Here is a 14668-nt window from a genome sequence, read left to right as displayed (position 1 = left end):
AGGGGTTTAGTTGTTTTGCTCAAGGACACTTGGACGTGGTCATAATGGCTGGGGATCAAGCCTCTGACCTCTTAGTTGGGAGACAAACACAGTCGCTCTTTTTAAAAGGAATGACCCCGGTGTGATTTGAACACACAACCTTCTGATCTGGAGTCAGACGCGCTACCGTTGCGCCACAAGGCCTCACCTCCAAAATAACAAAATTGCCTCTAGAAACAATATAAAAAATTCCTCCAGGAAAATGAGCAATTCGGCCTGATAAGTGAAAATTCAATTTGAAAAACTTCAATGTTCTTCTTTGCTATACGTACACACTCATTCTAGTATGAACGCACACTGGAGCTACATATGATCCTGGGAAATTGGGGAGAGCTTGACTTTTGTGTGGTGCCACAAGAAATGACTGTCAAGTGATCAAATGAGCAATGAGCTGTTGCAGCAGAGGAGTTTGTGGTGCATTGCCGAGGCCATGTGTTTGTGTGTGCGTGTGATCAACAGTATTATCTATGGCAGCAGTTAAAATGGATTGAACATCGCTCAACAGCAGCAGCTAGGGTTTCGATGTTTTGCTCAAGGGAACTTGGACGTGGTCACAATGGCTGGGAACCAAACCTCTGACCTCTGCGTTGGGAGCTAACTCTCAAATGTATCCACACAGTGCTCATTTTTAAAATTAGTGACCCCGACGTGATTTGAACACGCAACCTTCTGATCTGGAGTCAGACGCGCTACCATTGCGCCACGAGACCAGCGTGCTCTACTTGGCTGTCATTTGCCATCCGAGAGGGTCTTGAGCTGCTGCTCTTCCATTTTGAGAGGAGCTAAATGAGGTGGATCGGGCATCTAATTAGGATTGTCCTTTAGGCTTCCCTGTTGAAGATGCTGACTGCGCGACCCGGCTCCAGATAAGCAGTGGAAAAAGAAAGGACGGGACAACCACCCCACGCAGCCTCCATCTTTAAAGATCATGACCACGACGTGATTCGAACACGCAACCTTCTGATCTGGAGTCAGACGCGCTACCGTTGCGCCACATGGTCAATGTACTTGCACAATTAGTGGATGCATAGATACGGCTTCAATTTATGTGTCGAGCGTGTGTCCAGTACCCAGGAAAAAAATGGGGTTTAGTTGTTTCGCTCAAGGACACGGTCATAATGGCTGGGGATCAAGCCTCCGATCTCTTAGTTGGGAGACAAACACAATCGCTCTTTTTAAAAGGCATGACCCCGGTGTGATTCGAACACACAACCTTCTGATCTGGAGTCAGACGCGCTACCGTTGCGCCACAAGGCCTCACCTCCAAAATAACAAAATTGCCTCTAGAAACAATATAAAAAATTCCTCCAGGAAAATCTGAGCAATTCAGCCTGATAAGTGAAAATTTGAAAAACTTCAATGTGCTTCTTTGCTATACTTACACACTCATTCTAGTATGAACGCACACTGGAGCTACGTATATATGATCCTGGGAAATTGGGGAGAGCTTGACTTTTGTGTGGTCCCACAGCAAATGACTGTCAAGTGATCAAATGAGCAATGAGCTGTTGCAGCAGAGCAGTTTTTGGTGCATTGCCGAGGCCACGTGTTTGTGTGTGCGTGTGTGTGTGTGTGTGACCAACAGTATTATCGATGGCAGCAGTTAAAATGGATTGAACATCGCGTTTGCCTTCTGGGGTCATCAACCTTAAAAGCATTCCTCTTCTATGCTGTGTGTGATTGAGTGTGTGTGTGAATGTTTGATAGCATCCATCTGTTTGTCAGTTCTTGTAGGAACTGACAACGTCTGCGTGAATGAATACACAGGTGTGCGATTCCATTCAATCACCACAACTTTTTACGTGACTTGGACAAATCATCGATCACCACGGCGGAGCCTGAACATTAGAAACGAAGCCTCAAACTGTGGACTTCCCCTCTCAAATACACAAACACACAGTGTCCCCCCCTCCATGCTCAGAAACGCACTCCAGCCTGGGAAAGTCACTTGACCCCTGACCTCAGCACAGAGCGTTTCCTCTGAAGATCATATCATGAATAATGAGAAAAGGACATGCAACAGGTCAAATTTCAATCGGTCTTGATAGGGTCAATATCACTATTAAGTGCCTTTTCGGAGTCACCGAGTCAAAATGGGGCAGAATAATGACCTTCTGAGCTCTTCTTCTAAGTGTTCTAACATTTACGCACAAACAAGTACAAGTTTTCATGACAATGCTTCGAGATAATTTATTTGACAGCTGGACCAATATGCATTTCCAACTGTGTCTAATATTGAGTCTACAGAGATGGAGATCAAGTTACACATGTGCAAGTCTCAAAAAGTCTTAACCTGCAACCTCTCCAAAAAGTCCCAAGTCAGACTTCAAGTCAAATCAAGTTTATTAGTTTCAAGACTAAAACAGCCTCATAATTGTCAGCCATGTTGTTTGTGTGTGCGTGTATGTTTGTGTGTGGGCGCCAGCGTGCGTGCGTTTACTTTTATGACAGCAGATGGAGGAGGTTCAGGGTACGATTCACACACACGCACATTCAGCCTTGAAATAAATGCCGATAAAATTGCCTCCAGATGGATGTTAAACATTTAAGCACGAAGCTGCGAAAAGAAAACTTGGGAAGCACTTATGGGAGAATATTTACACTGTAGACACACACACACACACACACATTGGTGGCCACATGTTGCCACAACAAGAGCGAAAGCATGTGACAGCTTTCTTGAGCAGAAAACAGACGTCTGGCTAATTCCACTGTTTACTCCAAAGCCTAACCAAACCTAAGCAGTCAAATAAACACAAGGGAGCAACAACATGAGCGTTCGATGATTCTCTCTCTCCTGAGTTGAACCCGCTTACTGTGACGGACGTTTGTATTCTCCGTGCTGACTGTGCCTCTTTTGCTTTTTTTTTCTATTTCCTATTCATCGAAATTGGGTTTGCAGTTAACTACCGTATTGGCCCGAATATAAGACGGTGTTTTTTTGTGTTGAAATAAGACTAAAAAAGTTGGGGCCGTCTTACATTCGGGGTCTAGACATTATACCCATGCGCTAGATTGCGCCAGATATCTTTAAAACGAATGCTCAACTTAACTCCCCAGGCCTAAGCGAACCCCTGTCACGAAGAAGAAAAAGAAAAATAGCGGTAGAATGAAAAATAAAAAATAGCGGTAAGAAAGAAAAGAAAATAAGAGAAGAGATAACAGAAAATGGAGACAGTTTTTGCATGATTTGAATGAGGCAAAATAATTTTTTCTGTCAAATATATTGTTATAATCATTTGTTTCAGATGTACTGTCATTATTTTCTGTACAAAAATAAAATTTGGTGTTCAAAAAGTCTTTTTTCAAACTTGAGTCTTGAAAAAGAGGGGGTCGTCTTATAATCAGGGTCGTCTTATACTCGGGCCAATACGGTATTAGACAGGAATTTTTCAGTGGTGGTAGGCATTGACAGCATGGCGGAACGCAGACGAGGGATTATTAACAACACTTTTTGAACTGCTCCATAAAAATGGTCAATTAGTTCCCTAGAGATAGAATTAAACTGACTTGAACTGAATTAAAATACACACAAAGGGGTGTTTGTTGTTGTTTGTTGTCCCATTGAAATTGGCTTGTTAGGACACAAGCAGCTTTTTGTGAACAGATGACCTGCATTTAAAATTTGGAGTCCATCTCTTTGTGATGTTTGAAAAGAAGCTGGAAAAGCTAAAAACTGCCACATCCGAGCCAAGTCCGCAGTATTTTGTGGATTCAGGTCACTTCTCATAATTTTCGAACCCTTTCCCCCCCCTATAGCACCGTCAGGTCAGAAACAAAATGGATGTGTTTACACTACTAGCTAAGCGGTTATTAAGTGCAGTATTGAATTTACATAGCATAGTCACTCAATTAGGACTTGGCCGGTGGTGTTTATAATTCATTGAGAGAGCCAGGCCTGTCCAATCTAACCTGATCATATTGATCCCTAACAGATGGCTCGGAACCGTGGGAGTGCGCTAACGAGGTTAGCTAGCCTATGTGAAACAAACGGCCACCTGTACTTCCTAAACAACCAGCATGGATGAAGACAACAGAAAAGAGGACGACCGTCCGTTGAAATAAAATCAAAAATCTATTTTTAAAAAATGATATGGTCTGTCTATATCGAGGTTATAGCCCGACGGTCCGTCCATCCATCCGTCTGTTTAAACAAAAATAAAAATCTATTTAAAAAAAATGATATGGTCTGTCTATATCGAGGATTTTCCCGGCTGGGTCTGGAACGAATCCCCCGCAGTAAACGAGGCTTCATTGAAGACTTGTTATCTCAACACACATTTGGACTGGAGTATCTCCAAAGCGTTCCTCTGCTCTCAGACTATTGGCTCAACTTCTTTCCAAACATTGGCTTATAAGGTGCGTCTACCGCTAAGGTGCTGCGAAGCATTTTTGAAGAATAAATGAAGGAAAAACAGTCGAGTTGTGCTTGGCAAACACGAGAAATCCTTTGCATCTCCTGCAGGCGGGGATCAAACAAAGCACGTCATTGGGACAAACTGTTTCATGGCTGAAAGGTGTTTACATGAGACAGACATTGAGAAGCTTCAACTTATTCATCCATTCATTCTCTGTACCGCTTATCTTCAATCACGATGTGGATGTGCTATTCAAATCCAAACCCGGGGCCAAATACCGTATTTTCCGGATTATAAAGCGCACCGGACTATAAGGCGCACCTTCAATGAATGGCCCATTTTAAAACTTTGTCCTTATATAAAGCGCACCGGACTATATTAATTAATGCATCATGTCAGATTTTTAATCCAAATCAAATCATTCTCCATTTTATCTTTTTTATTTCAACTTCAGACGCAACAAATTACTTTATAATCACAAAATAATGGTCCATAATCTTTTTGATTCATGATTGATAGTCTTCAGCGGGCCACTTATGATTGATTTCATAACACAATGCTTCGGGCCAGTTTAAATTTAGGAATTTGGTCCATATATAAGGCGCACTGGACTATAAGGCGCACTGTCGGCTTTTCAGAAAGTTTTAGGTTTTTAGGTGTGCCTTATAGTCCGAAACATACGGTAAACGTTTGCATGGCCATTGACAACAGAGAGCATTCTCTTTTACTTAGAAACATAAAAAAAATTCAACCAATCATTATGTCTGTAACACCTTCCATGTATTTGATTGCTTGACTGGTCACTTTATTAGGGACACATGCATACTATAAGGACTAATACAGGAGCTGTAGGAAACTTCTGCTTAGGCGACGATAATGCTCACTTTTGAGAGGTATTAAGATGTTTTCTTCAAATTACATTTGCTCTTCTCATTTAGGAAATGAAACAAACAATGAAACAAAATTTAGAGCGACAGTTGTATATTACTGCAAAACTATAACCGCAATAAGACTGCCGTTAAAAGAAATAGATCGTTCAAATAATGTCTTGCGTGAGTCTGCTGAGATTGAGGACCTAATTAAGAGCCCGCCGAGTGTAAATACGCAACACAAATATTTAGTTTATCATAAAGTGTGTTTGCCAAAGACTCTTGAGGAAAGTGTCTGTGAGTAGCTCCCGGTGGTGGTGCAGCAACAAAATTGATTATTAACTCTTGTGATGATAAAGGCCAAGCTAAACATGATAACAACCACATGGGGCCCATCAAATAAAGTCCTGGTCCAGTTTGGATTCAGCTCAGTGGCCTAGTGGTAGAGTGTCCGCCCTGAGACTGGAAGGTTGTGGGTTCAAACCCCGGCCGGGTCATACCAAAGACTATAAAAATGGGACCCATTGCCTCCCTGCTTGGCACTCAGCATTAAGGGTTGGAATTGGGGGGTTAGATCACCAACTGATTCCCGAGCGCGGCACCGCTGCTGCTCACTGCTCCCCTCTCCCCCAGGGGATGGATTAAAATCACACGGGGATGGGTTAAATGCAGAGGACAAATTTCACCACACCCAGGTGTGTGTGTGACGATCATTGGGACTTTAATCTTTAATCTTTAATCTTTAATCAGGCGGCACCTGAAGAGTGGGAGTACATTGTTTGCAAACATCAGAGTTCCATTAGGGAAACATTAGATTAAGTTAGTTTCAGAGACAGCCGCGCGTTTCATATATTAACTGGTTATTTAAAACATATCGAAAGAAAAAAGTCATACATACAAAGGCAAGATGGCTTCACAATTTAGCTTTGTCAATGTGTAGCTTCTGATTGGGGCTTGTTTGTAAGAATTCCCAAGGAGTGAGTTATGGGGTTATGCTGGGGACTCGTAAATATATTTCCACCAATACGCGCACAAAAAATGGACCATGTTGGGGCTGCCAAAACACCATCGGTTTGTCTGAATAATAATAAAAATAAACACGCACATTCCAAGAAACTTGCCTGAAGCCTAATTTGCTCCTAGTAGGGTCGTTCATGGGAGCATCAGTTTCATTTTTCTGTCTTCTTGGGGGTGTTCCTGCCTGTTTCTAATAAAATACATTTATTACAAACATCCCCAGCGGCCCTAAAAAGGAGGGTTGTTTTCCCAAAACAAGTGTCACCGATAACGTGATGATGCCGTTTTGGTAAAAATAGAGCGGCAACACGCTACTATGAAGCCGATTAGTTGCAGGGCGTCTCATAATGTGTAATTGTGAACACAAGAAAAGCATAAAAGTGGTTGAGGGGTGGGCGTGCCTCATCTGGAAGCGCAGCTCCGGCCAAACTAAAATTAGCCTCAGACGACCGAGTGGGCCACAAACTCAAACGCTGAGGCCAATTCCGTACGGGCCCACATCTGCACATCATCAATGAACGCTAACAAACACAATGAACCCAAGTTGAGCTGATTAAAGAATCGGAAAGAATTGTTTCGACCTGTAACAAAAGAATGAAGCTGGAGTTAAAGTTTTGACTGTACTTGCTGCGGGAAACAGGAGAACATTTCCAGGAACTGTAAAATTGCAGGTTAAAATAAACTGTAACCGCCATTTTAGCTTAGCATGCTTTGACAGGCACATTTTCCCTCTATGCTGGTCATCAGCTGTGGTATAGTGTGGTTTGCCTGTACCCAAATTTATTTGACTTTATTTTCGTACTGTTTAAGCTTTATTTTTTAGGATAGTATAATTTGGGGATTTAACTCATTGAATGCCAGCCATTTTCTAGACCTTTGGACAACAGTTCTTCTGTTTGATATTTTTTTCCACACAAACATCGTATGGTGTAAAAATCCTGCGGAGCAATTTTATGTTCGGGAAATTCCGCTTAACTGCCAGCGGCTTGGATGTAATGCAATCAAGATAGGACAATAAATAGAAAGTCCACATATCCAAGAAGATATTGTATTTTTTGCTTCAAGCAAATTCATTGGTATCAACACATTAGGTTTGATGAATTCATTCCACAAATACAAAATTTGCAATATGAGCCGATACTGAGCAACTCGAAAACTTGTCAAAATGTTGCTGACAAATTGGTTCAAATTGTTTTGGATTTGGAACACCAAATACAACGTCATCATTTCACGCCTCGACCTTAGTTGACCTCATTTGAGCCAGCAACAAAGAATTCACTCTCCATGTGCCTCTTGCCTTTTCCCTTGACTTTTTGTGACACTGAAAGGCCCATCGTGGTAAGAGAAGATAATCCACAGGAAGTTAGAGTGAAGTCAGTGACCGGATTTTGGCGAACAAAGAACTTTTATTTGGATCTTGTGCTCAGTGTTTGTTTGGGATGTTTGACAAGAAGGAGCATGTCGAGTTAGCTTCTCACGCAAGCAAACTAGCCAAATACTTGTCACTTGCGATCAAAAGGTAACGTGGAGTGTCGTGCTAAGTGTTACTTACATGTAACATGTTAAATGGTAGGGCGGATGTTTTATGTAGCTTGACATTGAATGGGAAATGGTGTTATACGTAACATGCTATATGCTAGGGTAAGTGTTAGCATCGTGTTAGCTACGATATAAAATAGGGCGGGTATTATATGTAGCGTGTTATATGGTAAGAGGTTTTATTTTATATAGAGTCGGTGTATGAAAAAAGTTTTCACATTTTATATTAGTGGTTGATTTGTTTTAATCTCCCATCCATTATCCACTTTATTGTTTTAGCTCACAGGTGTCAAACTCAAGGCCCGGGGGCCAGATACGGCCCGCCACATCATTTTATGTGGCCTGTGAAGACAAATTGTGCATCAAATTTGTGTCATTACTAGAATTGCAAATTGTCTTCACTTTGAATAATATCTTTTTTTTTTTTTTTTATATTTGACCAGTTTTTACTCGTCTGATTTGAAAACGAGTTATTTGTGAGTTTGTTTTGTAGCTTTTACTGTATATAATATGAGGTGCTCATACATTTATTTGGGTTGACAGTCATTATGGCCCCGCCGAAAGAAGCTATGACTACAATGCGGCCCGCGACACCCCTGTTTTAGTTGATTAATATTAGACCGCGATAATGTTACTTAAAACAAAACTTTTTTATGATATAGGCAATTTGATGTTCATTCATGGATGGATTGCTATGGAAGAATTTTTGTAATGTCATGGGACACATACCACAAGTGCTACAACATGTACATATCAGTAGATGACATAAATCTGATTGGGAAATGCACAAGTATGCGTTTGTCCCAGTGCTGTGAGATTTGGCTAGACACAGAAAGAAAGAAAAAAAAAATCAACGTTTTATAGCATTAAGGGGGTGCACTCCTCGTCCGCAACAAAGCAGCCATCCTACAAATTGGCTTCCAGCCCACTCACACACCACCCCACTCACCCTTCATTTCCGCTTGCACATTTGGTTACTGGAGTAAAGTTGACATTTCAGGGGTCTGTACATTTTTGGAATATTTATTTTTCTAATGACTTTATTTTTACTCCCCACTTTTGATAACAAAATTTGACGTACAGTAATCCCTCGTTTATCGCGGATAATTGGTTCCAAAAATCACCCGCGATAAGTGAAATCCGCAAAGTACGGTCATCAACAAGAAGTACTGGGCAGGCTAACGAGTTAGCGGAAAGAGGCTAATTCGCGATCGTGCTAACACGCGAAAACAGACTTCTAAAGGAATGTAAACGAACATTTGGAAAGGTTAGACACATGTTTTCTCAATTTAGAAGTTTTATTTTGACTTTTAAATGTTTTTTTAATTTGGACAAAAAGTCCGCGATGTAGTGACGCCTCGATAAACAAAACGCGAAGTAGCGAGGTATCACTGTTTTTACTGCTTCTATTTTAAATATGAGATAACTTTGTTTTTTCTGTCCTCGGTATGAATACTATTCAAGTTAATGACAGTTCCCTGCCAAAGCTAATGCTCCCACAACCCAACTCTGGATAAGCAGAAGCAAACAGATGGATTGATGACGGGATCGTAACTTAACCAAAGAACCAACGTTCAGTTCTCTGCTGTCTTTGCTCACTCATCCCAACTATGTGACAAAGTCCAGACCATTAAATATGAAACTATGAGATAAACGTCAAGAAATTCCATCTCCTTTTAAGCACAATCTACAATACGAAACCAGGGCCAGCATTTTACCGGAATGCATTTAGTCCCTCGGACAACAAGTATACAGGGCTCATAAAAATAGGACGATTCAATTACATTAAATGAGAGCACATGGGCAGAGAGGAGCTCTGAATAACAACACAAGAGTTAAGTTTCACAAGCATCAGATAACAGCAGCAACTCACTTTCCAACTCCGGTCCCCGCCTCTGATCATACACAATATTTACTCTTACCTCTGTCCAAAGCATACAAATCAATACCGTGACCAGAACAACACGTGAGCGCTTCGCCTCAGACAGACATGCTCCAAAAACAACCTTCATGAAGCCTGATAACATGGACGGTAACATTTCCAGTAACATTTCCAAGTAGTAAATATCATTTGTCATTTTCATTCCGCAGGAGCAATAATAATCAAAGGGATGCATTTGCAATTCCGGAGCTTGTGAATGACCGAGGGGCTGACTTGAAGCCGATCACAAGAAGGAGTCATGCATGCCTTGACAAAACTTCTTTTATTTCTGCGTTTCCTTGCGTCTGTATCAATTCAGCGCCATGTAGTATTTAGTGCTGGCCTCTTCCCAGAGGCGTAGCCAAGCCGGGGCGAGCCGGGGCGGCGCCCCGGTTAGGACTCCCTGCGCCCCGGTTGAAAAAAATCGAGCTTTTTCGATTCTTCATTTTCATGCCGTTTTTTTCTTTCGGTCTTGCGCGAATGTGCTTGCGCTATTCTATGTGCGCGATGTTATCCATTCACCGTTTGCCTCCCGGACCCGGATGTTATTTTAGCGATCAGCGAACGGCGTGGGTGATGTTCAATTTTTTTTCCTGTGGGCGCGCGCCCCTACTGGAAAAATTCCTGGCTACGCCACTGCCTCTTCCGGAATAGATTTCAGAGTGCACGGTGCCGAGTTTTAAATGTAATGTTACACAGGAGTGGCAGATACAACCAATCCCCACAAATGAGTTAAATCAAACAAAACATTATGACGATGACAAAAATGCCATTTTAAATATACAGTGATCCCTCGCTACTTCGCGTCATGTTTATCGCGGCTTCACTAAATCGCGGATTTTTTTTCCAAATTAAGAAAACATTTAAAAGTCAAAATAAAACGTCAAAATTGAGGAAACATGTGTCTAACCTTTAGGACAATGTAGTATTGCTCCAAATGTTTGTTTAAATTCCTTTAGATGTCCGATTTTGCGTGTTAGCATGATCGCGAATTAGCATCTTTCCGCTAAATCGTTAGCCTGCCCAGTACTTCTTATTGGTGACCGTAATTCACAGATTTCACTTATTGCGGGTGGTTTTTGGAACCAAATATCCGCGATAAACGAGGGATTACTGTATATTATAATTATAAATATACATATATAGCAAAATAATTAAAAGTTTTGAGCTTTTTTTTCCCCCAATGATCAACAAACTTGGAATTGTAATGTTATTGAGGTACTGCCCTGCATGCGTGAGTGAAATCATAATTCAATACCAGTTAGTTGGGATGTTAGAAAATGATGATTTTAGTAGATCACATACAGAAACAGAGTACCAAATCTGTTGGAGAAAACAAGTAATAGAAAATCAGGCCAATAGACAATTTTGCAAGCATAATCTAATAAAAGATAAAAATGACCGCCCTTGTTTTGAAAGTGACGTAGCTGCATTTTAGTGCTTTTCCCAATGTTTTTGGTGTACTCTACATCCGGTTTTTTTTCTCTCCCAAATGGTCTTGTGTTACTTTGCTATTGCAACAAGTGAGTGGGCATAATTGATGATAAGGCAACGTGATTCTTTGTGAGGTTTCTGCACTTGAGAGAGGATCCTGTGACTTCTTCATACTGTGGATGGATGTACTTTACTGGCTTTGTGTGTGTGCGTGCGTGGCATTTGAACAGCAGGACATTGTTCCGTGTTTGCGCAGCGATGGCAATCATGTTTGTCAATTACAACACGGTCTCGTCGGCACATTCTCTCGCCATTACACTTGCTGTTGCCTGTTTAACTATGCAACAGATAATGGGCGGAGGGGCGGGGGGGTCACAGGACGGATAAGCGTGACCGTTGTCTTGTGTTGACGCTGAACTCTGACACACAACTATTCACCTTCATGGAGAAACAAGGCTATAAAAGCCCGAGCTTGCATTCCATGCTGATCAACATTTAACGCCACTAATGGATTCCAAATATATTTGTGCTGGGTGGTTGGCCGTCAGCCATGGCACTTCAGCCTCGACGTATTTACTTTCACACAGAGCCAAGTTGTTAGTAAACCACGAGCAGCCATTGCAGTCACCCGGCTATTATTAGGCCAGGCTATTATTTTCCTTCTTGTTGGCGATGTTTTAAGAGCAATATATTATTCATAACTGATTCCGAATTGTTCTTATGGTTGTTCTTCTATGGTGGGAGCAGAACATCAGAGGTGGAAAAAATAATCTGGATTTAAGTAGAAGTACCGTATTTTCCGCACTGTAAGGCGCACCTAAAAACCTCAAATTTTCTCAAAAGCCGACAGTGCGCCTTATAATCCGGTGCGCCTTATATATGGGCCAATATTGAGCCACTACAGCAGGCGTGTCCAAATATATGGATTTATATATGGAGTTTTAAAATGGGCCATTCATTGAAGGTGCGCCTTATAATCCGGTGCGCCTTATATATGGACAAAGTTTTAAAATGGGCCATTCATTGAAGGTGCGCCTTATAATCCGGTGCGCCTTATAGTGCGGAAAATACGGTACATACATTGGCTTTTGTAAAACAATCAGGAAGAATTATAGTTGTGCCTTATTCGTGGACCACGCTAGCAACCCAAAACAGATGGATCTCAAATGATCTTTCCACCCAATTTTTTTCTTGCGACAGTTGTTGTGAAAGCGCCATATAATTAAAGATGTAAAAAAAATGTGGGGTGGATGGATTTGAGGTAACATCACAATGGCTTCTCACCATTTGCTATTTAATACAGATCAAATCCATGTGATGCACAACTAAAGGCAATGTGTGGGCCATGAACGGATGAGTGCCGGGCCATAAAATAAACTCCACCAAGCCCCAGATTCTTAGTCTCATTTGACTGAATATTTTATAGCACAGGCAGCATTATGGGAATTTTGGGGAAAAAAAATAAAAACATAGTCGTAGAGTTTATCTAAGCTCAGCAGCCATTTGCTTCAATTTTGATGTTTGTTTTGAGGTTTTATGTGACAATAGTGCCTAAAAGTTAGCCAATGCTAACACTGCTAGCATCATTTGAACGTATCCCCACTCGACTAATCCCTGTGTGTGTCTCTGACCAAAGTCATGACCGTTCTCAAACATGACCCTTCATAATGGCATGCGATGATGAAAGTGTGTAGCCATGATAACTAGTCAGAGCAAAGGCTTATCTAGCTTCAATAAAATAGCAGCACTAGCAAAACCAAGATAGTATTAGCACTGTAAGCAACCCTCAGGTGCTATCAAACTTATTTGTAATTGGGTGTACTGTAACACTAAAATTTATTGTTCAATTGTTTGTTTTTCCTTCAGTGCAGATTTTTATACGACCTCGTACTTTGTCATTCGTCATTAAAGTGTTTGTGTGAGTAGTGCCAATAAAGGTTTGAACTCTGGAACGATCTCATGTGGACTTTGTGCTCAACGTTGTGATCTAAGTGAAACACTTACATTTTCTAACTTGAAATTTGATCATCTCATCTTTTTAACAATATCAAAAAAATCTTAGATGTTCATAAAAAAGAAATAAGCTTGCATGAACGAACCCCTATCACAGTGTGTTGCCATTACTCGGCAACAGAATGTGTTCTTGGGTGTGGCCAGCTGACCTCGAAGCCCTGATCTAGATTTAAAAAAAAAAAAAGATTACATCAGCAGTCCATATTTCACCATTGCCAGAGTGTGTGCCAAATACAGTAATTGCATAAATGGTTACAGTGGCCAGTCAAGTTTTTCTTATGTAATACTACTTTAAATGAATTATCCCGGCCTATGTCATATCTGTGACATTTCATCAATGGCTATCTTGCTCTCCAGTGTCAAGCGCAGTGATCAGTAAGTTTCCATCAGTCCCGCATCCGTCTGACCCAACAACAATCTAGAGTAGGAACAGGTTTTTCCTCCCGTGCTGTAACAACACACAATAACAAACAGCCTGATGTACTTTTGATACCGGACTGCCCTCCTAAAGCGTCTGTCAAGAGATCCTTCTAAGGACCAGCCAGTTTGGGATTTGAGAGCCAAAATGATCCCCGCTGCAGGCCAAAGAATATCATATGTTTGCTTGAATGTAAATCCACATGACTTTTTTTCCCAAGCGTCTGGTTATGTTAGAAGAACCCAAACTTTTATAAATCACATCATCCCTTTTAAGACATCTAAGCGAACGTTAAGGCTACAGCTGCTCATATGTATGTTATGGAAATTCATACACTATTTCAAAACAGAACATGTCTCATGTAAGTGTGTCTGGTGCCTGTGAACAAAAGGAGAGACAGGTGGGCTGTTGTAAACCAGACTAATCTGGTTTACACCATGTATGTTTATACATTACAAGCCCCTGTCACAGGCTTTTGGCCGTTGTTGGCTTTGAAGGAGGAAGCGGCTCAAATGATCAGTCCCGCATGTGTGTAAACTGCTTAGACAATAAATCTCTAACCCTTGATAGGATACTTTGGGTTAATAATATACAGTAATCCCTCGTTTATCGCGGTTATTTGGTTCCAAAATCCAAGTGAAATCCGCGAAGTACAGTCACCAACAAGAAGTACTGGGCAGGCTAACGAGTTAGCGTAAAGATGCGAATTCGCGATCGTGCTAACACGCGAAAACGGACTTCTAAAGGAATGTAAACGAACATTTGGAGCAATACTCCATTGTCCTAAAGGTTAGATACACGTTTCCTCAATTTAGAAGTTTTATTTTGACTTTTAAATTTTTTTTTTAATTTGGGAAAAAAAATCCGCGATGTAGTGAAGCCGCGATAAACGAAACGCGAAGTAGCGAGGGATCACTGTATTTTTAAAATGAACTCTGAACTGAAAATGAAATGTATAGGATACCAGCGAAAGGAGACCAGAATCGATTTATGTGCTCACTCATACAAAGTCCTGTTAGGAAGTGAGCAGAAGGATTTTAGACCAACTGGAGACACTTGG

General features: G+C 41.2%; 1 protein-coding gene and 4 non-coding genes across 5 annotated transcripts in view; all 5 read right to left on the bottom strand.

The window, feature by feature from the left end:
- Positions 1-14668, bottom strand: part of LOC119139207 (adenylate cyclase type 6-like) — a 33649-nt gene that overhangs the window by 11096 nt on the left and 7885 nt on the right. The gene's annotated exons all lie outside the window — the stretch shown is intronic.
- On the bottom strand, positions 112-183 carry trnaw-cca. Its single transcript has one exon. It is a non-coding gene; the product is annotated as a tRNA-Trp (tRNA).
- trnaw-cca lies at positions 678-749 on the bottom strand. The gene has a single exon. It is a non-coding gene; the product is annotated as a tRNA-Trp (tRNA).
- Positions 969-1040, bottom strand: trnaw-cca. The gene has a single exon. It is a non-coding gene; the product is annotated as a tRNA-Trp (tRNA).
- trnaw-cca lies at positions 1225-1296 on the bottom strand. Its single transcript has one exon. It is a non-coding gene; the product is annotated as a tRNA-Trp (tRNA).

The sequence above is a fragment of the Syngnathus acus genome, chromosome 2 (genome assembly GCF_901709675.1).
Source record: "Syngnathus acus chromosome 2, fSynAcu1.2, whole genome shotgun sequence".
NCBI classification, from domain to species: Eukaryota; Metazoa; Chordata; class Actinopteri; order Syngnathiformes; family Syngnathidae; genus Syngnathus; species Syngnathus acus.
The sequence above is the reverse complement of the archived record's forward strand: the minus strand, read 5'-3'. Positions and strand labels throughout refer to the sequence as shown.